At 44.0% G+C, this 25102-nt stretch overlaps 1 protein-coding gene across 1 annotated transcript in view; it reads left to right on the forward strand.

Annotated features, from left to right (window-relative positions):
* Nucleotides 1-25102, forward strand: part of Fto (FTO alpha-ketoglutarate dependent dioxygenase) — a 342843-nt gene that overhangs the window by 173541 nt on the left and 144200 nt on the right. The gene's annotated exons all lie outside the window — the stretch shown is intronic.

Genomic DNA, 25102 nt, shown 5'->3' on the forward strand with positions numbered 1-25102 from the left:
GTATTTTTCTATATAATATTTGTGACATTCGAAATCGTGGTAACACCTAGAAGTAGAATTCTTGGATTAAAATGTATGCATTTTTATTGTTGTCTTTAAGGAAGAAAGGGTTTCTTGAGGCATATTGTTTCAGGCAGAGCCCATCATGGTGGGGAGGGCATGGCAGCAGTCTGGGGGCAGGAGTATGCTGGCAGGAACAGGAAGCTGGCCAATCATACTTTCACCCATGGACAGGAAGCAGACACAGAGCAGGAAAGTGGACAAGGCTTTATAAACCCTAAGTCTTGCCACCAGTGACATATTTCCTCCAGAAAGGCTTTTATCCTAAAAGTCCCACAACCTCTCCCAACGGGGACCAAGTATTTAAATGCATGAGCCTATGGGGGAAATGTCTCATTCAGACCATCACACTCCACCTCTGGTTCCCATAGGCTTGAGGCCATCTCACAATGCCAAATGCATTTAGCCCAACTTCAAAAGTCCACAGAATCTTCCACAGTTTAGCTCCTTTTCAGAAGTCCAGAGTTTCTTCTGAGACTCAAGATAGTCTCTTGACTGTAAATCCCTGTAAAGTATAAAGAAAATTACATACTCCCAACATACAATGGCACAGAGTATACATTCCTATTCCAAATGGCAGGAAAGGAGCATAGTGAGGCAATACTGGACCAAAACAGCCTAAAACCCAGCAGGGAAAACACCAAATCTTGTAGCTCTATATCTGATGTCTAGGGCATGAATTTCCAAGGGCTCAGATGGCCCAGTTCCTCCTGGTTTACTGTATGCTACATGCATCACTCTTTTAGCTTCTCCTCTATTCAGCTCCTTGGCAGATGTCTCATGACTCTGACAGCTCCAACAATTTGGGTCTGTATTGCAAGCCAGGCTTCACTTCAGCTTCAAGTGGGCTCCTTGCAGGGACTCTGACCCTGTAACGTGTTGTCTCAGTGGCTCACAGAGGAAGAGCTGTGACTTCCCTCAACCTTGCACCTTGCTTGTCTCCAAAACCAGTACAACACGTGACACTTGAAAGTTTGGTGGCCAGCTTGGAATGGACGCTGGGCCCCTTGGACCAAAGTTGCAGCAGCTCTTGCATGCTGAAGAGGATGAAAACTTGCATAGACAGTTGCTTATCCTGAGGCACTCTCCCTTCACCAGCTGAAGGCTTAGCTAGGTAGGGTCTTGCCCATTTATTGTTTCCCACCATGCTGTTCACTGCAGAGCCAGAGGCGTACCTTTAACAGCAGTCTGTTTAACAGTGAAAGTCCCTTTCCGCATGTGACCTGATTTGAGCTTCTGATCGGTCTTTTCTTCTGCAAAGTGAAGTTTCTTTCTACTCATTTCTCTTCTTCACAGTAGACGTGCATCAAAGTAATCAGTAATAAACATTCTATTTACTTAGTGTTATGCCATCTTGAAATTTCTTCCACCAAAAATAGTCTTTTTAAAAGACTATTGTTCAGGTAGTCCAAGATTATTTTGTTCATGGATGTTTTGCCTGCATGTATGTCTGTTTGCTACATGTGTGCTTGGTACTTGTGGAGGCTACAAGAGAGGGTATAGAACATCCTGAAACTGGAGTTACAGACTATTGTTAGGCATCATGTGAGTGCTGGAAATTGAACCCAGGTCCTCTGGAAGAATGCCCAGTTCTCTTAACTGCTGAGCCATCTCTAGTCCTAGTCTATTTGCAATTCAATGACTCTCATACAAGTTCTCAGGACATGGGCAAAATGCAGCCAATTCATTGCCAAAATATTACTAATGTCCTCTAGCCCAGTTGTTCCTTGTTCCCTCTGAAAAACCTCACAAACTGGGCATCCAGTGTCCTCATTTCCCCAGCATTACTGTTTTCCATGTTTCCATCAGAACTGTCAACTAAGCTCTGCTTGAGGCATTGAAAAACTTTTCAACATGAAATTCCCAAGTCTCCCACATAATATTTCAAAGGCATAAATTAAGCCACACCTCACTCTCCTTTTCAATTTCTGGATTAGTTACTTTTCTTTTGCTGAGATACAATACTCAGACAAAAGCAACCGAAGAAAAAGCTTATTTTGACTTAGTCCTCCAGATGATAAAGTTCATTATGGCAGGGAGACACAGCAACAATCAAGGAAATCAAGGTAGGAAGAACAGAAAGCTGGCAGCTTACATTTTTATCCACATACAGGAAACAGAGAGAAAATATGTGCATTTTTAATTTTAAGATTGCTGGTCAGCTGCATGTAGTAGAACAGGCTTGGAATCCCAGAAGTCATGAAATGAAGTCAGTAGGATTGTGAGTCCAGTGGCAGCCTAAGCTATGTAGACTCTGTCTCCAAAACAGGACATGATAAATGATGGGTGGGGAAGGGGTGTTGTATGGCCAACCATAGGTTTGTAGTTTTGTGTGTGTGCGTGATATGCAGAGTTTATTTGGCAAGTGCCAGTTCCCTGCATCTTTACAGTACAGTCAATCATCATACCTTTTAACCTTTTTTTTTTTTTTTTTTTTTTTTTTTGCCAATATAATTGGTAGGAAATGGTGTCTCACTAGCAGTTTTCCCATTCCTGTTTTTCTGAAGAAGCTGGGGCTCAGACTGTTGAGTGGTTTGCCAAGTCACATACTTGATGGGTGACAGATCTGGAGTTTATAGTTAGGCAGAGGTTCCTGCTCTGTTGCTGTAATGACTTCAGCCACACGCCACTTCCATTATTGTGACCAAGGTAGAACTCAATAGTCTTAAAGTGAGTCGTCAGGCATGCTGACTGTAAGTGTCAGAGAGTTCTCTCTCTGGGTGCTGGCATGAATCAGCTGGGCCGGTCAGTATGGAGAATGCAGCTAGCACGACATCTAGTAATGTTACTGGGGCCAGCTTGACCCCAGTAGGTATATAAGTCTATGTTTACCCTTTCCCCTGCAAGTCCTCAGTCCTGGTGTTTGATTTTCACTGCTGGAGAGTGATGGGAGGAGACATGCCTGTTGCCCGATTTTCTGTTTAAAGTTACGTTCCTGTTGGGCGCTGTTCAGGTCTAAGCTTCACTTACTGCTTTCTGACATGAGGAGTCTTCTTGGCATCTTGTTTGCTGTCACTCTTCCTCCCCCGTCAGTCTTCATTAGGATCATTTAAACACTGATTTATTCTCTGTTCTGGGCCTTTTCCTGCTTTGTTGCAAAAGTGCAACTCGAAGCCGTTACTGCACACATCACCGTTCTTAGTTCCTACTTCCTAGGGAAGAGGTTGTTTCCAGAAGACGGGCATTCACATGATTGCAGAGCCCTTAGGATTATGACATTAGTAAGGTGTCCCATTGTGGTAAAGTGATACTAGACAGGAATCAGTTTCAAAGGGGTAAGTTTATTTGGTTAAGGGTTTCAGTTATAGGTAGCTAGGTCCATTGCTTTGGTCCCACAGCAGGAAAGACTATGGCTGTGGGAGTCCATGGCAGTGGACTTTCTTACCACCTGGCAGCTAGAAAGCTAAGAGAGCAGGGGCTAGGGACAAGACAAAGTCCCCAAGAAGATGCTGCCAGGACCCACTCCCTCAGCACCCCCTCCCCACATACGTAAATAGACAATAAATGAGTATACCAGTTATTAATAGAAATAAAAAGATTTTAAAAAGAGAACCCACAGAACTAGGTGCCTGTGGTCCAGGGTCTGTCGCTGCTCCTTCGGCTTGTGTAACCTTTGTTGAATAGCCTGCTGTCCCTACTTCTTGATTTAATCTGAGTGCCCAAATTCCCTGAGTCAAAAACTCTGGATTCCTAAAATATTTTCAACCTTTTCTGGGACGTTACTTTCCTGCATTAGTGAGAGTCAATACCAGGATGTGCGGGGGTTGTTAAAACCTACAAGTGAGACCCCAGCTTCTTGGGTTCTTAATCTTGGCTGCATATTTGAATCAGCTAGAATTTTTTTTCTCCAAAATATTGCTTGGACACCAGCTCCAGAGACACTGATTTAGCTGGTCTAGGTCATGGCTCCCAGTTGATATTGTTTTGACAAGTTGCAGATTTGACTGAATGGATGAATAAGTGAACCAATTAGCAAATGAACAGGCAGGCCCTCTCTCTCTAACCAAGTGCAAGTACATCCAGTTTGTTGTTTTTCTTTAATTCCCAGCCATGGGCTGGAGTAGGCGCTCAGGAGGAAAAGCAGTATTTCTGATTCTTATGTGTGGTTAACGTTACTATAGTCATAGCATAAAGAATGCAGAGAGACACGTTGGGTCAGTAGGATGTCAGAACGCTTCACAGTCAGTGGGGACTGCTGAGTTATTCTTAAAAATCAGGAAAAAGAAATGACAGGTAGGGACAGGGGAGGAAAGAGAAAGGAATTGTTTTCCATGGAAAGAATTATATATATGGGGAGTAAATGCACATTACATGCAAGGTTCCAAAAGCAGCCCATGGCGGGAGTTCTGCTCAAACTAGTCTCATTCAGGAAACGGCACTGCTCCTCACCTCTCTGTGTAAGGCAGGTGTTGTGGAAGCACCCTGAACCATCTCTCTGCTCCGTGCTCTTTTTATTGTGCTCTGCTGCTAGCCTGTCCAGGATATCCACCTTCCCCTGCATATTGCAGCACTTGCCCCTTGGCTTTGGAAACTCTTCACACAGCAGCTAGGGTAACATTTGTAACTGCACATCTGGTTGTGTTTCTCCCTCATAGACTCATCAGTGGGTTCCTTGATGGATTCATCCTTAGCCCCCTGTATCTTCTCTTCCCTTTGCTCTGGAAAGTTTGCCCTGCAGTCCTTTCCTAGTCAGTGGAAGCACAGGGTTTCCCCTACTTAATGTTTTTTTTTAATATCTTTCCCCATTGAAATGTCTTCTACCATGGCAGGCTCTCATTTTCCAGGTATGACTCCCCTGACCTCTTGACTAGATCAAATTGCTATACTGTGATTCCATGGTTGTCCTCAGGAAAGCCAGCTTGGGGCTTATTGTGGAGACCTTGGGTACCTTGTTCAGACAGGCCCTTAGGAATATTCCTTTGTTCCATGAGGCTTCCAGAGGCAGTGCTTCCAAGAGGCAGGAGAATAACAGATTGGCAAATGATTTGTGTATCTTATTAGTTGCTCCTTGACAGAGAATTGGGGATTGTTGATCCATACACACCACAAGGAGAAACACCATGTGGTTTCCTTGTTCAGATTCCTCAGATTTGTTAGAATTGAGCCAGTTCCATAGTGTTTGTTGGGTCCTGTTATCTTCAGTAAGAGAGCAGCCTTCAGATTTCCATTATGAGTGATACCTACTGTTCACCTACTCTGCAGAGACCTGACAGTGAAGTCAGTGTGTAGGCTTCACTGTGAGCAGCATGTCTACTGTGTTCAGGTTTCCAGGGAAGCCTCGGAGCAAAGTCATTGTCTGTGCTTTGATGTGCTTGTGGGATGAGCACGGGTGGCAGTATGTCAGTCATGCCCTCATGTGCTCCTGCCTCAGTTCAGCGTCTTCCAAATGCCACTTGGCAAAGTCAGGATTTTTTTTGGGGGGATGGAGGGGTTACATTGTCCTTTTCCTTGCCAGATGTCAGCGACTTCAGGAACTCTGGCTGTCGGCTTCCTCTGTAACCCAGCCTTCAGTCTGCCCATGTGTGGAGTTATTTGACAAGGTCAAGGAGCTTTAGCATGTAGAGCTATGTAGTATGTGGACACTGGTATAAAAGTAGTCTTCAGAAGCCGTATTTTATTACCCTTCTGTGGGTGCCCAGTCTTGCCCTCTAGCTTGGAAAGACTGGGACTTCTTTTTTTTTTTTTTGCTCAGAGAAGGGTCCTTGGCACAAATACAAGAATCTTCATGCTGACTGAGTTGGAATCTCTCAGTGAGAAGTGACTTGTTGTCCTGATTAGAATGTAAACACTTGCCAATGTTGAGTTTTGTCTCTCACATGAGTTTTATTATAACCTCCTGTGTTTATAAACATGTCTTGTGCATGAGGGAGAAATGTGGGAACCTTTTGAGCTCATAAGAGTGTCTGTTTTTTTGTGTGTGTGAGAGATGAAATTAAGATAACTTATCCCTCTGACTTTTTCCAGAAGCCCTAGGATAATGCCTACGTTCCTATTTCCTCATTGTCCCTCTCTCTTTAGAAGTCAGTAAAGGGTTATGATAAATTGTAGTTCAAGTTGAGCTTGTATCTACTGGAGGGACTTAAAGTCCAGATGTGGCCCCAGTTCAAGCCAGCAGACAGGCATTAAATTATTTTTTTAAGCTGAATGTGTCAGACATCAGAAAACTCTCATTGTGTAGTTAAACCAGCAGGTGTATACTCAAATAAGACATGTGTGTGATGGCAGATGCAGCATCCAACATAGGAATAATGAGATTGTGCTAAAGAGCAAATGTCAGAGAAAACTTTGAAGACTACATTGAAGAAGCACTGCCTTTGAGTTGTTCCTCAGTGAATCAAAGGAGCAAAGGTTTGGGGAGTTCTGAAGAGGAGAGACAGGGCTACTTTAAATGAAGCTAACAGGAGACAGGAGAGCATGGAAGAAAAAAACATGCATCTCTTACTTAGATGTAATACAGAGGGGCAGAGAGAGGTAGACACTGAGAGTAGGAGAACCAGTCTTGAATGATGTGCTTACAAGTTTGGCCTTCATTTGGGGGACAGCAGTGAGAGTTGGAGTCAAAATGATAACTGGATAAGCTGCAGGAGAGGCTGGCCATGAAGACCTATTGCAAAAATTTCCATGTCAAATAGTGAAGGTAGCAACGGAAGAGTACAGCATACGGTGAATTCATTTTTGTATTGTATAGGTAAAATAAACTCCACGTTCAGTCGTCTAATAGCCTCGAGAGATGAGGAAAATAACAGCTTTACAAAACATTTTGTCTTGATCATCAGATGGATAGGTGATTATTCCATTCGCCACACTGAAGAACACAGACGAGAAAGAAGTTTAGGAATATAGGAATGAGCGTGACCAGCCAGCAGTGTCTACAAAGAACTGAAGATACTGGTCCAGAACCAACTGGGGCCCTCAGAGCCCAAGTACACTTGAGGATTTGACCATTGTCTATAGGAGACATGCATACCAGGCATGTTCTTCCGTGCCAACTCATGCATGAAAGCAACAAAGACTAGGCGGTTGCCTACAGTGAGATAGAAGCCACAATAATGGGAGTGTGTGGGGGGAGTAAAGAATAAATTTTCAGTGAGGTGATGTATGGGATATATATATAATCATAAGCAGCCAGTGAAATGGCCTGACTGGGAGCCACAGCAGTGGAGACTCAGGGGTTGACAGTGTCAAAACCCTGAGAGAAGTGACCACTGTCCTGGTCAGCATGGGAAGAGTGCTAGGCATGTCAGAAGATAAGGCGGGGATATGGTGAACTGCAGCAGGATTCTGTGATCTGCTTGGGGTGAGGAGTGGGCTAGGAGGCTTCTCAGAGCAGTTCCCTTGCCAGTGATGTTTATAGGTCACCCCGAGGTGCCTGTCAAGAAGGCCATTTTATCCCTGGTGTATTCCTGCAGAAAGAAGCTTGGAGATAGGCAGTTGGCCATAGCTGACTAAATAGTGGCTGACCTGAAGCCTTAAACATTTTAATTTGCAAAACCATTGTTGTATTAAATCACAAATGGGAGGCAATTTAGCAATGCATCTCTAAAATTGCACCAGGCTCTGGCTGTGGCTTTGCAATTTATGTTGAAAATGAACATTGAACTCGCTGGCATAAAAACAGATTGTTGATTTTATGATTAATTTGGTCTCTAAGGCCAAGGAAACTGTTGATGCTGTATATCAGTTATAAAGTTGTGGTAGTATTTGTGGAACAAAATGAAAAATCAATATCATAACTACAGGATAGCTCTCTTAAAATCCAAGGTGCGTTTTGTTGCAAATTGCATGGAAGAAACTGACCCCCAAAGGGACAAACCTACCTTCATTTTTTTCCACAAGTGTCTATCTAGGGTAGAAAAGCAAAGGGAAATGTTGGGTGTTATTACAGTGTTGCTGGGGGTACTAGGAGAAAGATCAAATTGTTGCCATTTAGAGTAAAACCTCACTTGCAGTTTCCTGTGTCCTGAGGCAACCTCAAGAAGTGATCTCTCTCTGATGGCTGTGCACTCAGAAACCAGGATGCCTGGGTCATGCTTCAGCCTCTGATAATGTGTAGGCTGGGGGCATATCTGTCTCTCCGTCTCCCTGGTGGGTGCAGTGACTTTAGGTTAATACTCACAGGTGCCTTGGCACACTTCAGAGAAAAGGTAGTGTCTTCCTTTAGTATGTTATGTATAAGACATCCAAAGCATTTGCTGTCCATTCCTAGAAAAGGATCTGGTTTTCTGTAAACTGTGTCTGTTTAGAAGTGATGTAAGGTATTTCTTTCTTAGCCTTTTGTTTTAGCAAAAGGGTATGAAGTCTGTTTGCCCTAGCAAATGAGTCATCGTTAGTCTGCATTAGACTCACAGAACGTTGAGGGTGGGGCTTTCATTGATGGCACTGAGCTTTCCCTGGTTCTTTAGTTGACAGTTGTGATCAGGTAAAGAGACCTTTTCTGTGATTGCACCTGCCTAAATTTCTGAAGTAGCATAGGCATTCAGTATGACCCATGACCTAGGTAAAACTTGCACCAGGTTCTTAGCCTTACCCGTCATCCTTAGGGTCAGGGCTCACCTTGTGGTTGGAAGAAAAGGAGGCAGCTCCAGGGAGGAAGTCTTGGTGAAATACCAAGTAGTTGTTGTTTGTCATTGCCTGCAGTGACCTTACCTCAAGTAGCCCTTGTCAGTGGCTTCTGTCCCTTGTGACTTAGATGGTTGAGCATTCACTTGCCTTGGGTATATGGGTGTGATACTGAGAGTAGTAAGGCCATTTTTAGTCAATCTTTGTCATCTCCCTTAGGAGCTGACTCTTCACAAAGAGATGCACCTGCCTTGTTAGAGTGACTGTGATTACTCCACAGTCTGGGTCATCCCCAGCAGCTTTAATTTGACGAATAAAGGTTTGATGTATTTGATGAGTCAGAGGGCAGGAAAACGTCCTTGTCTCTGATGATGCTCTTACAATCAGACACAGTGATTATATTATCAGGGATAATACAGACCCCAATCTCATGGAAACCCCAGAACATGGGACTATTCCTACTAGAAATCATGCAGCTAAATCTTGGAGACCATGTACATTTTCTATTGAGGGCAACATTAAAACAGTGACTTTGGAGATTAAAATGTGTCTGAGAAGCCAAACTTGCCTATGCTCTGCTCCTTACTGCACTTGGCCTGTCCACTGCCAATGCTTCACCCCAGAGCAACTTCCTACCTTCCCCCAAAACAGGAAGCAAAGCCCCCTTCGATCCAGAGCCTGTGCCCTGCACTGCCCTTTAAAGCCCCTTGGGCCAGCATCGGTGTCTCACATCAGCATTGTCCTGCCGTAGTGGAGACAACACCTTCCCACGGCTACTTCCCAGGGCCTCACTTATTTGTGGAAGAAATTTAGAATGTTTTGCTGACTCTATCAAGATCAAACAATGGGAAGACAGGGGTGTTTCCCTCAGCATGGATAAAGCACTTAGCCTTTTACCTTAGAGTTTCTGTTTTCTGTGATGTCTCAGAGAAATATACTCCCATTTTTTTCTCTATTTTCTTTCATTGTTTGCCCATTTCCTACTGCAATGGAGGATGTCACAACACTTTCTCATCTGCAAACTGGAAATAAGGGACAACCAAAGACAACTGCCTTTTTGATAAACTGTTGTTGAATAAAATATCTTTTTCTGGAAAATAAATTATGATAGCATTTTGCTTTTCAGACTGAAAAACAAAACAAGGGGAAAAAGTTTCCCGAATTTTCTATCTATGCCTCTTGCCAGAATACTTTTGGATCCAGCCTTTAGTTACTCTTTGGAATGGTCAGATACAAGTAGAGGACAGATTGGAAAGTCAAATGGCATTGAGGGGAAATGCCACGGCATAAAATCTCATTAGTGGAAAGTGCTTTGTGCTTAAAGATAGGTCTTCCCAGTGGAGGGCTGGCAATGTTGAATGGCGAGGCACTCACTAAAATATCTTAAATCGTCTCCCTTAAACATGTAGCATCCTTAGAGGTCAGACAGAACCGAAACTTGAACAGCTGTACAACAAGCCTCTGAGATTGTCTTTAATTGTGTCCCCTTTCTTTAACAGCAGTAATTCTTGTTTATATTGTCAAGAACCTTTCCACTGAGCACAAGCACACCATACTTGAAGGTCAAATGCTTAACCCTTCTGCATGGTTACAATGAAAATGGACCCTTTTGTTTTCATTAATGTATACCCCAGCCAGGGATACAGGGAGAATGGGAGCCCCAAGCGTTCACCAAGCTGAAGTAACTTATTGTAAAAGAGCCACAAAGGAGGCATATTTCTGTTTCCACACAACGCTTGTTTAGCCTTTGCCTTGTGCATCCAACCACAAAACAGTAGGATCATTTATCAGTAGGCAGAATTTTTGGGTACCATTTTGTTCCTTTGACCTCTCTTACTTTTTACTGACCCAACCAAATTGCTTAAAATTTTTCCCTTTCTGCTGTCAGTGTTTAAAGCCGCTTAATGTCTCTGAAGTGATCCCCTTTCTCTTTCCCACTTTCCAGTCCTGTTTACCACGGCACCTGTTACTGTAGTGGAGCATGAAATCGCAAATGTCATGCAGCTCTTATTGACTGATAATACTTTATTAAATATAAATAGAGTATCCTCCAGTGTCTGGGCAGATGCACATGTGTCCATCGAGACGCACGTATTGATTCGTGGAGGCCAATCAGGAAAGGAGTTGGCTATATTGGTTTGTTTGTCAGGCAAGAAATATTTCTCTCTTTTTTTGCCCCTTAAGAGTTAACCAAGACTCAAGCGGCCAGTTCAGCAAACATTAAATATGAGCCTCTAACATGAAGGCCTCTTTGTTACCGAAACAAAAATACCGCAGCAGGTGGTAGACTCGAACACAGGAGGGAGGAGGAGGTTCAGTTGTTGCCCATTTTTCTAATCCTTTCAGAATACCCATTGTCCAGACCCCAAATTTAAACTGTTCCTGCTCAGTCTTACAGAGACAAGTTTAGCACGAAAGTGTTGCACCCAATGAGGCCTCTGCAAACTGGTTTCATCTTTGGGTATGGAGTGTATTGCCACTAAACAAGACAAGAGAGGCAATTATCTCCCGAAGATGAGCCAGTGATACCTGCCTATCAAAGCATGAAACTGTTCTCAGAGTGGCAAGTTCGAGTGCAGTGGGAGTACACGCCAGCAGCAGGAGCGTTGCCACTGTGTAAATCCAGGCAGAAATGTGGCTTTTGTTGTCCCCGGGGCTCTCAAAGCAAGTTTGTGCAAACCACAGGTGCTCCCTAAAGCCGGGGTTAAACTCTATGCCATCCTTGTCTGTTTATATCAAGGTGCTTTATCAAGGGCTGTAGCTTTTAAAGGGGATTAACAATCAGGGTTGGAATAATTAAGAGGGTTTTTTTTTTTTCTTTTTCTTTTTTGTTCCTAAAATTGAATGGAATGTAGTTTCTAACTCTAGACCTCAGGACACCTCGAGTAGGTGGCATTAACAGATGAGCCCGGGGCAAAGGCAGGCTCCCAGACGAGTTCCTGTTGCTGCTTATGATGAAGACACCCAGCATGCATTCATGTGCCGAGCCCTTCTGTATTCCCATTGAGCCACCAGTAATTGTTTCTTTGATTCCAGATCACAGTTGGGATGGTTAAAGAAAATGAATGCAGTGTAATGATAGTTTTCTTTTATAAACTTGTGAGATGTCTGGAGCTGAAAATCTTGTCCCCCCCCCCCCCCCCCGCCAAACTTCAGACACAAATCCTAGTCAGTGACAGATGCTCCACACAATGAGCTGTGAGAATGCTGGACGTTCTTTCCTGCCAGAAGGAAGCTGCGTGTTTAACTATTCGGCTGCACATTTGGTTCAGTGAGGGCTATGTTTGATGACGCTAAACATATAGATAGAAGTGGGAGGGTTTTGTATTTGTGCACGCGCGCACACGCACATGCCAGGTAAACATCTTCCTACCAAACTACATCCCCAGCCATCTTCAGAGGTGGAGCTTGAGATATGATTTCAGTATGTAGCCCAAGACCCTAAACTCAAGATTCCCCCATGTCTACCGTCCTAGTACTACACTGTCATCCCCATCGCAGACTCAAGGACATTATAACCCTTCAGATAACAGCAGCATTCTGAAGTGAGTGTTTCTTGTGATACTTGTATCTCTTTTACATACAACATTTAAAGCTGTGAGAAAAGATGGAAAAGCTCTAAATTATTTTTATTGGTTTTAGCCTTTCAAGTAGCAATCTAGAGTACGTGTTTGTAGAACTGAGGCTCTTACCTCTGGTAAGAAATGGTGTTTGTAGTGCTTACTTTTAATGTCAGCTTGGCACAATGGGAAATCTACTAGGAATAGCCTCTCCATGAGGGATTTCCTTGCTCAGGTTGGCATGTGAACATAACTATGATGGCATTTTCTTAACTGTGTTAACTGAAGGAGGAAGACCCACCCTGAGTGTGGACAGCACCATTTCAAGGGCAGGGCCCTGAACTGTGTAAGTGACAAAAGTGGGTTCAGTCATTTCTGCTGTCAACTGCATGTGACCAGTTACTTCACGTGCCTATCCTGACTACCTGCAGTATAGTACTGTGCCCTGGAAATAACCCTGCCTGCCTCTAGTTGCTTTTGTCAAGGTGTTTGATCGAAGCAAAAGGAAAGGGAACTAGACAGTATTCAGATAGGACCTCTGTGCTTGTGCCCCAGTAAGACTACCAACAGCCAGGGAGAGGACCCTTGTGCCCACTAGACAGTCTGTCACCAAGACTGGGCACTTACTGGAACCTAGCATCATTCCCTGAGGGTGATGTGATGCTCTTTAGAAGACCTGGGGTTCCCCAGATCAGATGGGGAAATGGAGTCTGTCATCTTATACAGAGCTCAGAGGCTATCTGGAAATGGCCTTAGTAGCAGGGTCCCACAATGATTAAATAAAGCTATTTTATTATTTATTTCACCAAAAACTCTTACTTAATTATTTCACCAGACTCCTAGGGATTTTAGGTCAGGATAGGACTTGGCAGTTTGTAAATATTCAATAATTAACAGTTATTATCAACCCCCTTCTTTTTAAAGTTCATTTATTATTTTTTTTATTTCATGTGCATTGGTGTTTTGCTTGCATATATGTCTGTGTGAGGGTGTCAGATCCCCTGGAGCTGGAGTTACAGACAGTTGTGAGTTGCCATGTGGGTGCTGGGAATTGAACCCGGGTCCTCTGGAAGAGCAACCAGTGCCCTTTAACTGCTGAGCCATCTCTCCAGACCTCAGCCCCCTTTTTATAGGACTTCTCTAGCTTCCATGTGATGTTTTTCTTCTTATACCTACTAGTAACACTTTAGTAAAAGCTGCATAAATTGCCAGTTAACAGATACTGACTCCCTACTAGAGAATTTTACCACACCGTTAGCTGGGTATGTTGGTGCATGCTCAGCACTGGAATACACTGCTGAGAAGCTGAGACCTTGTCAGAAGCCCAAGCAACAGCAAACAGGAGAGTTATAGCACGAGGCCGCACAAAGAGTACGTGTGCTGTGTCTCCCGCCCCCAGGTCCGTGAGTCTGTGTGAACCTCCTCCAGGTGTCCATAGACGGGCTGCCTCTGGTGGAGCTGCATTGGATTGAGCAGATCTTTTCTAAGGACAAATGTGACAACTGCTCACCGCAGTATGCCTAGATTGTCTGGAGTTTTATGTCACATTGTCAGTCACCACTTCATTTTAGTGCCCAGAGTTTTCACTGTGGGAATCTTAAGAAAAATAAGATAGTTGAGGCTAGATTTTTATGATGATGTGTTTAAGTCACAGCTTTGTCCTGATAGGTGTGTGTCTTAGTTTTTGTTGTCATTGATAAAATGGGAAGAATAGTACTTGGCTGATTGGTGTTAAATGGTGCTGCTCACATTATGGTAGTCAATGAAGAGGGCACTCTTAACAGAGCAGAGTCATACTTTGTAACTCAAAATCTATTCTAAAGCTCAGTCAAACACCTTATGTAATTCCTCACTCATCCTCCTTCCTACTAAATCGGAAGCTCAGTGTGACTAAGTATTCTGACCGTTTCATATCGCCTGTGTAGCAGAGGCTCAACTATCATTCCTCACACTTAGAAGTTTCCTTTTCTCTCTGTTCTGTGCACCTCGTAGAAAGTGTGCTAGGATTACTCATCGTATCTCCGCTCCTTCACTAATTTTAATATTTGATGGATTGTTTAACTTAGCTAAGTTTCAATTTCCTCATGTGTAAAGATGCAGTAAAACAATCACTGCTTCATGAAACTGGCATAATGGAGGTAATGTTTCTGAAAGCACCCTGAAGTAAGTGTGGACCTCTGTTGGCCTCTGGCCCCTTGAATTAGATGGGGCTGTGTTGATTACCAATGGAACGAAATTCGGCAAATTACTAACCCTTTCTGAGTGTCTGTTTTGTCATCTTTAAATGAAAGCACTGTGAATACCTTCCTGTCACAGACTTCCGCAATGCAGTGATGCAGAGCTCATGAGCAGTGCCTGGCATGTAGACCATGCTGGGTGATGTGCCTCATATCAGCACTCACACCAGGAGACGCTGGGTTATCGAATACACATGCACTGTGAATACTGAACGGAAGGCACGGGGAACAACGCAACGTGTGGTTCCATCTTCGCTGCCACCTTGACTGCATTTGGAATCACCTGTGAGGGACACCTCTGGGTGACCCCCAAGGTGTGTTTCCAGAGAAGTTTATTTGAGGAGGGAAGACACGTCGAGTGTGAACACATTGTTTTCTCATGAGCTGTAGTCCCACTCCAAATAAAAAGGATCAAAGGAAGAAGCCAGCTGAGTACAAGCGTTTGTCTCTCTCTACTTCCTGATTGTGGATGCGGTGTGACCAGCCACTTCATCCTTCTGCCACATGACTTCCCCACTGTAATGGACTGTGTCTCCTGAAACCAGCAGCCAAAATAAATCTGACCTCCTTAAGTTGCTGTTAGTCAGGCATTTGGTCATAGCAACTGGAAAAGTCACTAACACTGGAAAGATGTCTGTTCCAGTCCTGTAACTGACAATATGCTTACTGTCTCCAGATCTCAGCAGCAGAGCTGTGGGTGAGAGCACTAGCTAGCACATACTAACATTGCTGTTCTAGGGGCCTGATGTCTTTAACATGAATCCTGTTGGATCCCTGAGGTAAGGACAATAACTGCTCTCATTTTCAGGTGGGGGAACAGAGCCAGAGCTTGGCTGCCATAGAGCAGTTGGCACCTGGAGCCCTCGCCCTTCTCCCCCATACTGAAGTCCCGAAGCAGGGAGATCTGAAGCATCACAGCCCATCATTACTGCTTCTGCAGCCCAGAGTTGAGTAACCCACTAAGCAGCTTTGCTTGCATTTGGATGCTGTGCCACCAGATGCATGCTCAGATGCAGTGATATTGTGAGTACAGAGTCGTGTGTGCGCATGTGTGCACACTTATGTGCCCCGTGTGTGTGTTTATTGGGGGTGTCCCTGTGTGATTTTCTGAAAGCTCTGTCTGCTGAATGTCATATAAGTGCTTTGAACTACAAGTCTCTAAAACTGAACTCTTCTGTAGCTTGCAGAGTAACTTAATACTTCGTGCCTCAGTTTCCACGTTTAGCCTAGAGACACCTCTCAGATGGTATAGCTACATTAAAAGAGATAACATGGTTGAAATGCCCTTGGCGAGGCAGGAGCATGCATTCAGTAACTGTAGCTCTTGTCCTTAGTGTCACTGTGGGGCCAGTTCGCCAAGCCAGAGGGCAGCAGGACGGCCTCTGGCTTCCCTATCCCAATCGGTTAAAATTTCCACTGGGGCTTTGGCTTGGATGTCACAGAGAGAATGGGTGAGTGGAAGGGGGAGGGGTGGATAGATACAAAGAGTGAATTCTAACAAAGAGCCTTTTCTGCTTCAGCTCTTGTGTAGAAAACATATGTTCAGTGATGCAGGCAGCAGTTGGGTTAAAGACACACTGTAGGGCTGCAGACAAAGGGCCTGCGCTCTGCCTGCATTGACAGAGCATCTAAACATATTCACTTGTCTCAGTTGTTAGGGACTGAGCTGTCAGCTGGATCCTCTTGCAAGTGTGATTTCTTTTTCCCGTTCCCTTTCAAAAGCTTCCTCCTCCCCTCTCCCCCAATGTTTTACACTTCATATAATCCAGTGTGCATGACAGACCACTTCAGTCTTTGTGCTACTGATGTTTCGGGAAGGCGGGAGCAGACTTGATGGAGAGCTTGGATAACTTTCACTTGCCCAGGGACTGGTGCCTGCTCAGCCACCTTTAGGCTGGATGTGGTACTTGGTCCAGCTCCTTTGTGCCTGGTGTAGTTAACCACTGCTTCACCTTCAGTTAACAGTTAGGCCGTGAGCAGTTTGATGTAGCGAGATTCTTACAAGTGGTGGCTGGAAATCAGGGGCGGTGTGTGGGCCATGATGGGACTGGAGGACTTCTTGCTTTCATTTATATAAACTGAATACCTTTTGGTGAAAAGACAAATGACAAGGCCAGGCACTTCTCCACAACAGTAGGAGAGAAGTCAGCTGCCGTTCCAGGACTCACGATGGGAAGCATATAGGCATTCCCATGCTAACTTCTAGATCTGAATTATGCTGGGTGCTGTACATTAACCCCTTCGCTTTTCTTCATGAAAACTTCTTCAGCTCTAGTGGCTTTATTTCTGTGGATTAGACATGACACTTTTATTTGTCATACATTAGAGATACTGTTGCAATTCCAATGCACTAGAGATTTACGAATTACCGTGCTGCTCATTAGGCTGCTAAATGTCTGTTGGTCATTTTTTAGCCCCTCAGAGGGCAGGTGAAAGTTGACCAAGAGAGAATTAAAGTATCATTATACTTTATAGAGTATAATAAAATTCAGCAAAATATAAAACGGTTTTATAGTAGTGAGACTACTTGTCTCTGAAAACATCTTGGTATTTTTATGGCTGTATTCTTTAGTCTATTTCCATGTGGATGGCTTTTTTTCTTCTACCCTTGCTCTTACTATTTCATGACCTCATTTACTAGTTGAGTTGCTTCTTCTGGAAAGCATCAGCGTATTCCAGAGAGGCAGTAGTCTCCTTTGTCTTAAAGCTATAAACAGGATGGGAGCTTATTTTGGAAGTAGAGGCAGTTACAGTCCTGCTGATGAATAGGCAGTCAAATCGTATGGTGTCTTTCAGTGTGAGGTAATTATAGCACCTAAAAAATGCATTGGACAAAAGGTGCCATGTAAATATTTTCTAGCAGAGAGTGTCAACAAAGTCATCACTGCCAACACGTGTCGGAAGTGACAGAAGCAGTTACTGAGCGCACCATCATTTTAACACTCTCCTTTGAAAATCCCTGGAAGGAAATCATTGCGAAAATGTATGCATAGGCTGTAGAGTGTAGGAGATGAAGCTGGGATAGAATTGCTCCCGGGGCGGCACCTTCTTCCCTTGTGTGGTGCAGCATGTCAGCACACAGCAGCAGAACAGGGAAGTGAGTTAGCATTCATTTCCACATTGAGTGGTCTCATCTCAGAGTGATGGGAAAGAAAGTGTGTCTGAGGCGCCCTCCTCCTGGGGAGCTGCAGTTTGCCCTTGTTTTCAGTGTCATCCAGGCAGTGGCTCTGGGCTGTCTTGGGGAGAATAATTAAGCTATGTCTTTCACCTTGCTGTGAATCAACTTTATTAGGCAGACAGCACTAACAGTGATGCAGAGTAGACTCCCGACACAGGCGAATCTTTTAACTTGCTTAGAAAACAGGAAAGAGCAAGATTTTGTAAACTCCATAAAAGTTTAAAAAAAGGAAAGAAAAAAAAAAAAACAGTAAGTGAACCGAGCCTAGAAATCAAATCCCATTTCATCATAAGAAGCCGTTGTTTCAGTGGTGGTAGTTAATGTACTGTATGTGAAAGATTTAAGACTAGCCGGAAAGCCTGGCCTCTGTTCTATTAGGCTGCTATTGAAAAGCCTGCAGTGGAACTTCGACTAGGTGCTCTGAGGTTTCTTAATGGGCTGTCGGGGGCAAGACACCAGGGCTGTGCTGTACTAGCTCTTTCCTGCACATTAAAATACAGGGCCAAGCGATCACACACAGAAGTATGAATTACTTGATGTTTTCTCTGTTCCATATGGCCAGCCATGTCTTTGGCAATTAATCATGGACCAAATCGGCCAAGGGCCCTCTGAAGCCCTGAAGTCAACACTGAATTGTACCTGTGCCAGTAGGGGTGGTGGGGGCGGCATGAAATAGAAGGATAGGGGTTGCTGGCGCCAAGGCCCAAGCAGCTGGCTTCTATAAACAACACATTTCTCCTTCATCTTCACTTTGCTCTTCCTTTTTTGTGCATGTCTTTTCTCTTTCCTTCCCTCCTCTTCTCTCATCCCCTCCCACCTCTCCTTTTGCTTTCTTCCACTTCTCTTTCTCTTCTTCTCTTTCATGATCATCTGAAACACTGTGGTTGCAGCAGGAGCTCTGAAGCCCAGTTTGCAAACTGCCCTGGTGTCCCAGGTGGAACACACACAAAGGCCATCATCCACAAGGCTCCCTCCAGGAGCCTGAACATGCCAGCTATCGAGCACAAGACTGTGCTGAGCTGTTGGGCCTGGTTAGCAGGGAACAGATGAAGTGCAGTGATTTTTCTACTAGGAGGATGAAAATGATGGACACTGTATGTGCACTGTGGAAGAAAATAAACCACCATTTTCAATCATAAGAATTTTAAGATTTATTTTTTAAAAAATTGGTATCCATGTCCATTCTTCTGTTTCATTTTTCCCAATTTTTTATATGACGTTTCATAACATTGGTTAAGCACCTTGTCAATGTGCCATATTGTGCTGACCACTTCGTATTAGACTGTCTCACTGAATATTTACAGCATCCTTAGAAATACCTGCTATCACTTACACCCTTTGGAAATGAGGGAATTCACTAGTCAGCCCTCCCCTCCCCCCCATTCTTTCTCCTCAGACATTTTCCACAAGTCTCCTCAGCTTCCCAGCTCTCTGGTCCACAAATGCCTTAGAGAACACTGTGGTGGACAACACATTTGGTGAACTCTCCATTCAGATGAAGCAGGTCTTTGAGACAAATTGAATCAAGTGTGCCTTTGCGTGGGAATGAAAGGCTTCATTGTTTGCAGTCTCTTGAAGACTTCTGCCTTTGAGCACTCCCACCTTTAAGACAGCTAGTGTATCTCTCTCTTGCCTTGTAAATAGACTCTGGAGGAGAGGGGAGGGGACCCAAGACAGCCACCTCCTGTAGTCCAGTAGAGGTGGCACCCAGTGGTGACTTCGTGTTATCTCTTGGCCGAGGTCATCCAGGATGTGTTTTCTCAAATTCAGGAAACAGGGGAAAGAAAGTTTTAACATTGTGTAAACACTGGCACCCCCAAAATCTCCTACTCCCAGAGAGGGAGATAAAGGAGGCAGTGGGGCCGGGAGAGGAATGTTTATTTGTTCTGCTGGCCTGTGGAAATCTTTGGTGGTGCCTGTCCAGTTTAGAAAATGTGAAGGCATCACTCAGCATTGAGCTTCAGAGGCCACACAAAAGAGCCATCTCGAGCTGACAATCAGTAAATGAAGGAAGACCTGAGATCGACCTCTCTTTGATGGGACCAAGGCTATCTCAGTGGGTTCAGAACCTTTCTTCTTAAAGGGGGAGGGGATGGAAGAAAAGAGGAAAGGAAAAAAGGACCCCTGGACTTTTGAAGAGGGGAGGCCTGTTGAGTTTTTGACAGTGCTGATGTGGGGAAATAGCTTTCTTGGCTGATAACATCTGAAACCAAGTTTCTTCACAAGTTGAACCTTAGCCTGCAGTATCACTCAGAGCATAGCTTTGTAATTTGTGAGTACTGGGGGTGGGGAAACACAATCCTAACAGAACACGGATATGTGCGCGTGGTGTTAGGGGGCTGTTCTCCACATGATGACAGTGTTACTTCTCTCGTGGTGGTAAGCATGGAAGCTTGAGAAGTAGAAAAATCTTGTGACTCTGGGATCCTGGTATTGATGCTTTGAAATCGTAAGAATGCCCAATGTAAATAAACTAAGCAGAGGTATTACCAGCCATATTTATAGAATGCCATTCCATTTCCCTGTATGTCTGTATGTCCTTAAGCAAAAGTTCTCTGATTTTATGGTGGTAGATTCAGTGTGAGTTCCTGGATTTTAGGCTGGTCAGAACTGGCACCCCATGTAAAGAGAAGACCAAAGGAATTCATGCATAAGCAGAATTATTTGTAAGGAGTACACATGTGTTCATCCTGTTCATCTCAGGGATTCCTCTCTGAAAGCCTGCATGTACCAAAGTCTGTCCTTTGGCATGTGTATTCATAGGCACACTCATTATTAGGCTTGTGAAAAGTTACTGAGTACAATTGTATTCAACAAAAATTAAATGAGTTATGTTTTAATTTAATAAATTAAGAAATTATTTTCAAAGAAGACTGTGAAATGTAAGCCTAAATTTCAAGATTCCTTAGACTCTCAGTCTCTCTTTCTTCTTCTCTCTCTCCCTCCCTCTTTTTTTTTCCTCTCTCTCTGTTATGGATTTTTTTTTTTTTGCATTGGTTTTGTGCATGTAGATTTGAGGGAGAAGAAACTAAAGGCTTTGTGGAATTCTTGGGGTCTTTAGTGTCCTGTGTATCTCTTGACTCCAAGTTAGCTTCTCTGTTGAAAAGGATTATAACTGAGTTTGTATATGGATCAAATGCAATGGTACTACAGTAAAACTGTATTGTAGGCAGCCCATGGAAATGAGAATTGCCTTTGGTGCATATACTTTTTTTTCTTAATTATATCACTTTAGAGTGGGTGTCACAGCTTTTTCTTAGACATGTCTTCAGGAGTATTTTGAATCAAATACTCCTTTGGCAAAGTCCTGTCTAGGTGACCACTTGCCTAATGCTCCAGGTGCCTACAGCATGTTGTTGGGCTTCACGCATTAAGATATGTCCATAAGGAGTCTATGGTCATGGTCTGCTGGCCTTCCAGATGCCCTGGAAATGGACATAGCTCCTGTCTGTCCTGAAAGAGTACTGTGGAGAGGAAACATGGAGATGACTGAACACACACAGGGGACTGAGATGTCTTTTAGGACGAGCTCCTAGGTGGTCAGGCCACTGAGCTTGGGACAAGTCTGTGACTCATGACTTCACTAAGGACGTGTGATCTGAGACGTGTCTGCAAGAATAAGTAGGGATCGAGGGAGTGCATCCTGCAGAACAACCAGGTGCTTTCAGGGAGTTCCTAGCAGTTTGTGTGGAACAGAAGATGCCAAGAGATAAAATTGGCAAAGCCAGCGGGACTCAAGATAACAGGCTTTCTATTGTTTTACTTTAGCTTTGGTTTTGCATTGCTTAGGAATTTGAGCTTTTATATATATATATAAATATATATATACATATATATATATAATTCAGAAGATTAATATATATATATTAATTTTAACAACTAAAGCATACATAAGTAGAAATACCCTGATTGTGTTGGGGTTTGAAGCTAAGATCCTCATCTCCGAGGTTACTCTGCTTCTTGGAAGCACCAGGACTTCACGCAGACAGCTCACAAACCACTGTGTAGACAATGCAGAATTATTTGAAAGAAACTTGTTCAGACTTGCACTGTGAGAAAAATGACCCCTTTCCTTCCTTTCCTCTTTCCTCCCTCCTGCCAGTCTCCACCTCTTCCCTTCCCCCTCTCCAGGAGCTTGTGCATGCTAAGCGTTCTGTCACTGAACGACATCCTAAGCCCACAAGTGTTCTCTACTGAAGTAAGAAAATTTGTAGACGGGTAAGACTGATGACAGTTCGGAGTTCATTATGTGATACAGGTGAGAGGTCTGAACTGAGAGGGCAGGAAGATACGGGTGTAAGAGATAAGTCAGTGTTTAGTGCTGAGAAGTGCATGTGAGGGGCCAGTGAGGGGCTCCTAGATGACTCCAAGGCCAGAGTTTGTGCCATTGCCCTGATAATGGTGCCACTCATTCTAGGGTAGGATTGGTGAAGAGAAGAGAGATAGCAGAACAAAGGTGGTTCAGGTGTGGGCAGATGGAGGCTGTGAAACCATGTTTAGGAAGAGCTAGCCAGCTGTTGGCTGCATGAGGCAGAATTCAGTGCAGAGGGTAGGGAGGTAGATGTCATGAGTCTACAAGAGCCCCTTAAAGCTCTCTCTACGGTGAGAGCGGGCAGGAGAGACACGAGAATGAAGGTTATGACCTCTGGTTGGCAACAGTTGATGATCTCAGGAAGAAGGTTCACCTAGGAGACAAGGGGGACATACCAAGGGTTGGGGAGGAGCCTAGGAGAGAGAGAGGTCCCCCCACCCAATGGATGGAGGTCAGGAGAAATCAGGACCAGCTGCAAAAGTGAAAGCTACTCTACAAAGAGAGCCTTTCCACCACTTAGAATGCTCAAAGGAGTGTGTTTGTGTTCCTGGTGGTTACCAGATAGCATTTTTTTAAGTTTTTTTTTTTTTTTCATTTTAAATAATTAGTACTTTCTGGCATTCTTTTGTTGAACTAGCAAAACTTTGCACATAGATGCAGTAAGTTTGAGATGAAACTAAACACTAATAATCACAATGGTGGGTATACTGGACAACCAGTTTTGACAGGAACTCAGAGAAAGGTCTTGTCCATGTGTCCATATGCAGATAGAAAAGGGCCTTGCCACTAGGATATGATTCAGACTGAACACCTAGTTATGAATATGCTTGCTTCATTCTCATCTGACCAGAATCTTGCTTGCTTGCTTGAATTCCTGGTTTGGGCCCCTTGAGCCAGCATCTCTGAAAGGCTGAGTTCGCAGAGCGCAGTTGCAGCCATGTGACAAAGCATGTGGTCTCTGCAGGAAACCTCTGCTTCAGTCATTCTCATCCTCTGTCTGCCCTAAGTGGGATATGTAATTCCTGGACCTTGGGTTGCATGCTGGAACTGTCTACAGGAAGTCAGCTTCCTCTCCGGGCTGGAAGACTGCGACATACTTATGGAAGCTTGGGGATCCCCTGGTGTTATTTCCCAGGATCGTGCGTGTCTAGATCCTAGAGGCGTGAGTCAACGGTTCTCAACCCAGTGAGAACCCTTCAAATAGAGATACTGTCTCCTGCCTTGGTTTTATGCTGGTCAGACGATTCCATGCTAAGCATCAGAAATAGACTTTGATTATTATTTTTTTAAGGCTTTATATAAAAGCTAGGGGCAACTCGGATGATTTGAGGAGCAGAGAAAGACCTGACTGGATGCTCAGGAAAAACGAGCATGCCGAAGATAGGGAGTACTAGAAGCTAAGGTACTCAGTGGACCACCTGCGAAAATCTGTCTTCATCATCCCCTCAAGAGTGGGACAAGCAGATCAAAGAATCAGAGTGACTTGGCTCATGCCTTTATAGAGATGTGACAGTCCTCTGTGGCCAGGAGCTGTGAGGTAAAGGACTTTCCCTGCAGGGAATCTAGGTGCTGTTGCTGGACAAAGGAGCCAAAAGGTGGGTGTTGCCAACAGAAAGAGTACTCCTTCCTGTACCCCTCCTCAAGCTGGCAATGGGGATAATAAAGTACACGCTGTAGAAAGATCAAGTACAGTGAAGAGGTGGCTGCCAAGTTCCATGAGTGCTCAGCAGCTCAGCGGTTGCACCAGCATCCGACACAGAAGGCAGAAGCTGAGCAGCTAAGACACAGGAGGACTCTGGTTCCACTAACCTTTGCTTTGGCCAGTTCATCTAAAAAAAAGATGGCTCACAGGTTAAGAACACTGACTGTTCTTCCAAAAGTCCTGAGTTCGATTCCCAGCAACCATGTGGTGGCTCTTAACCATCTATAGTGAGATCTGCTGTCCTCTTCTGGCCTGCAGGCAAACATGCAGGCAGAGCACTGTATAAATAATAAATAAATAAAAATTTTAAGCCTATTTTTATAAATTCTAAGGAAAACCAGCTTTTTTCTTCATGTTTTTAGAACTACCTAGATATGTGTGGCCTGCATTCTATTTGATATATCTTTATTTATTTATATTTAGTTAAACTGGTGTTTACAAAAGTATGTTATAGACTCGGCACATATTTCATACTGACTTGACATTAAAATAACATTCACAGAGCTGGCAAGACAGCTCAGCAGGTAAAGATGCTTGCTGCCAGGCCTGACAGCCTCAGTCAGGCTGGGACCCACACGATAGAAGAGACCAACTCTCACAAATTGTCCTTTGATTCCCACACGCATGCTGAGGCACCCATGCATGCACGTAGATACAGACACCCCAAAAGTAAATAAATAAATCTGGGCGTGGAGAGTTGGTTCAGCAGCTAGAGTAGGTACTGTTGTTGTAGAGATACTGAGTTGGTTCTCAGTGCCCATGTCAGGCCGTCCGCAACAACCTTTAATTCCTACTCCAAGGGATCCAGCACCTTCCTGCATTCACGTGTCCATACCCACGCATGAACACTCGAAAGTATGCACAGTTAAAAACAAAATGAGAACCTTTAAGAGTAAATAAATAATCTTAAAGGTGTTTATTGAGATATACTGCTCTTTCTGATTTTCACGCCCTTATTTCTTTCTTTGCCAGATCTTGATTTGTAGCAAGCAAGGAAAACGGAGTGCTAACACCCCACTACCTCTGACGTGGGTGGAAACTGAAAGTAATGATTCCAATGAGAGGGGCCGTGCAGAAAGCCTCCAGTGGGTGGCAGGAAACGGAGGGAAAGTCAGAGCCTGGTTTTTGTTTTGTTTTGTTTTAAAGACAAAACAAACAACTCACAATGACCAGTCTGTGAAACTCATTTCTAATACTAGCTCATGGTAGGCAATTCCCTGGGGGGGGGGGGGGGGGGGGGGGGGGGGGGGGGTGAAATGGTTGGTGTGCTGAGAAAATGGGAGTGAAAATGCACAGCGTCTGGACACGTTTCTTTAGGCGATGGTGCTTTGGAGTTTGCCCTGTGTGCCATGTACATTGATTAAACCCAGAATATATGCTGGCCATTTTTGACCATCATTTACCGTATTGATTTGTTAGCAAGGGAACTGTAATAAAAAAGCCATTGATTTACTGTCCTTATTTGCTTATGGGCTTTTTTATTATTAATTTTTC

Source organism: Psammomys obesus, unplaced genomic scaffold (assembly GCF_907164565.1).
Source record: "Psammomys obesus unplaced genomic scaffold, mPsaObe1.curated_primary_1811, whole genome shotgun sequence".
In the NCBI taxonomy this organism is placed as follows: Eukaryota; Metazoa; Chordata; class Mammalia; order Rodentia; family Muridae; genus Psammomys; species Psammomys obesus.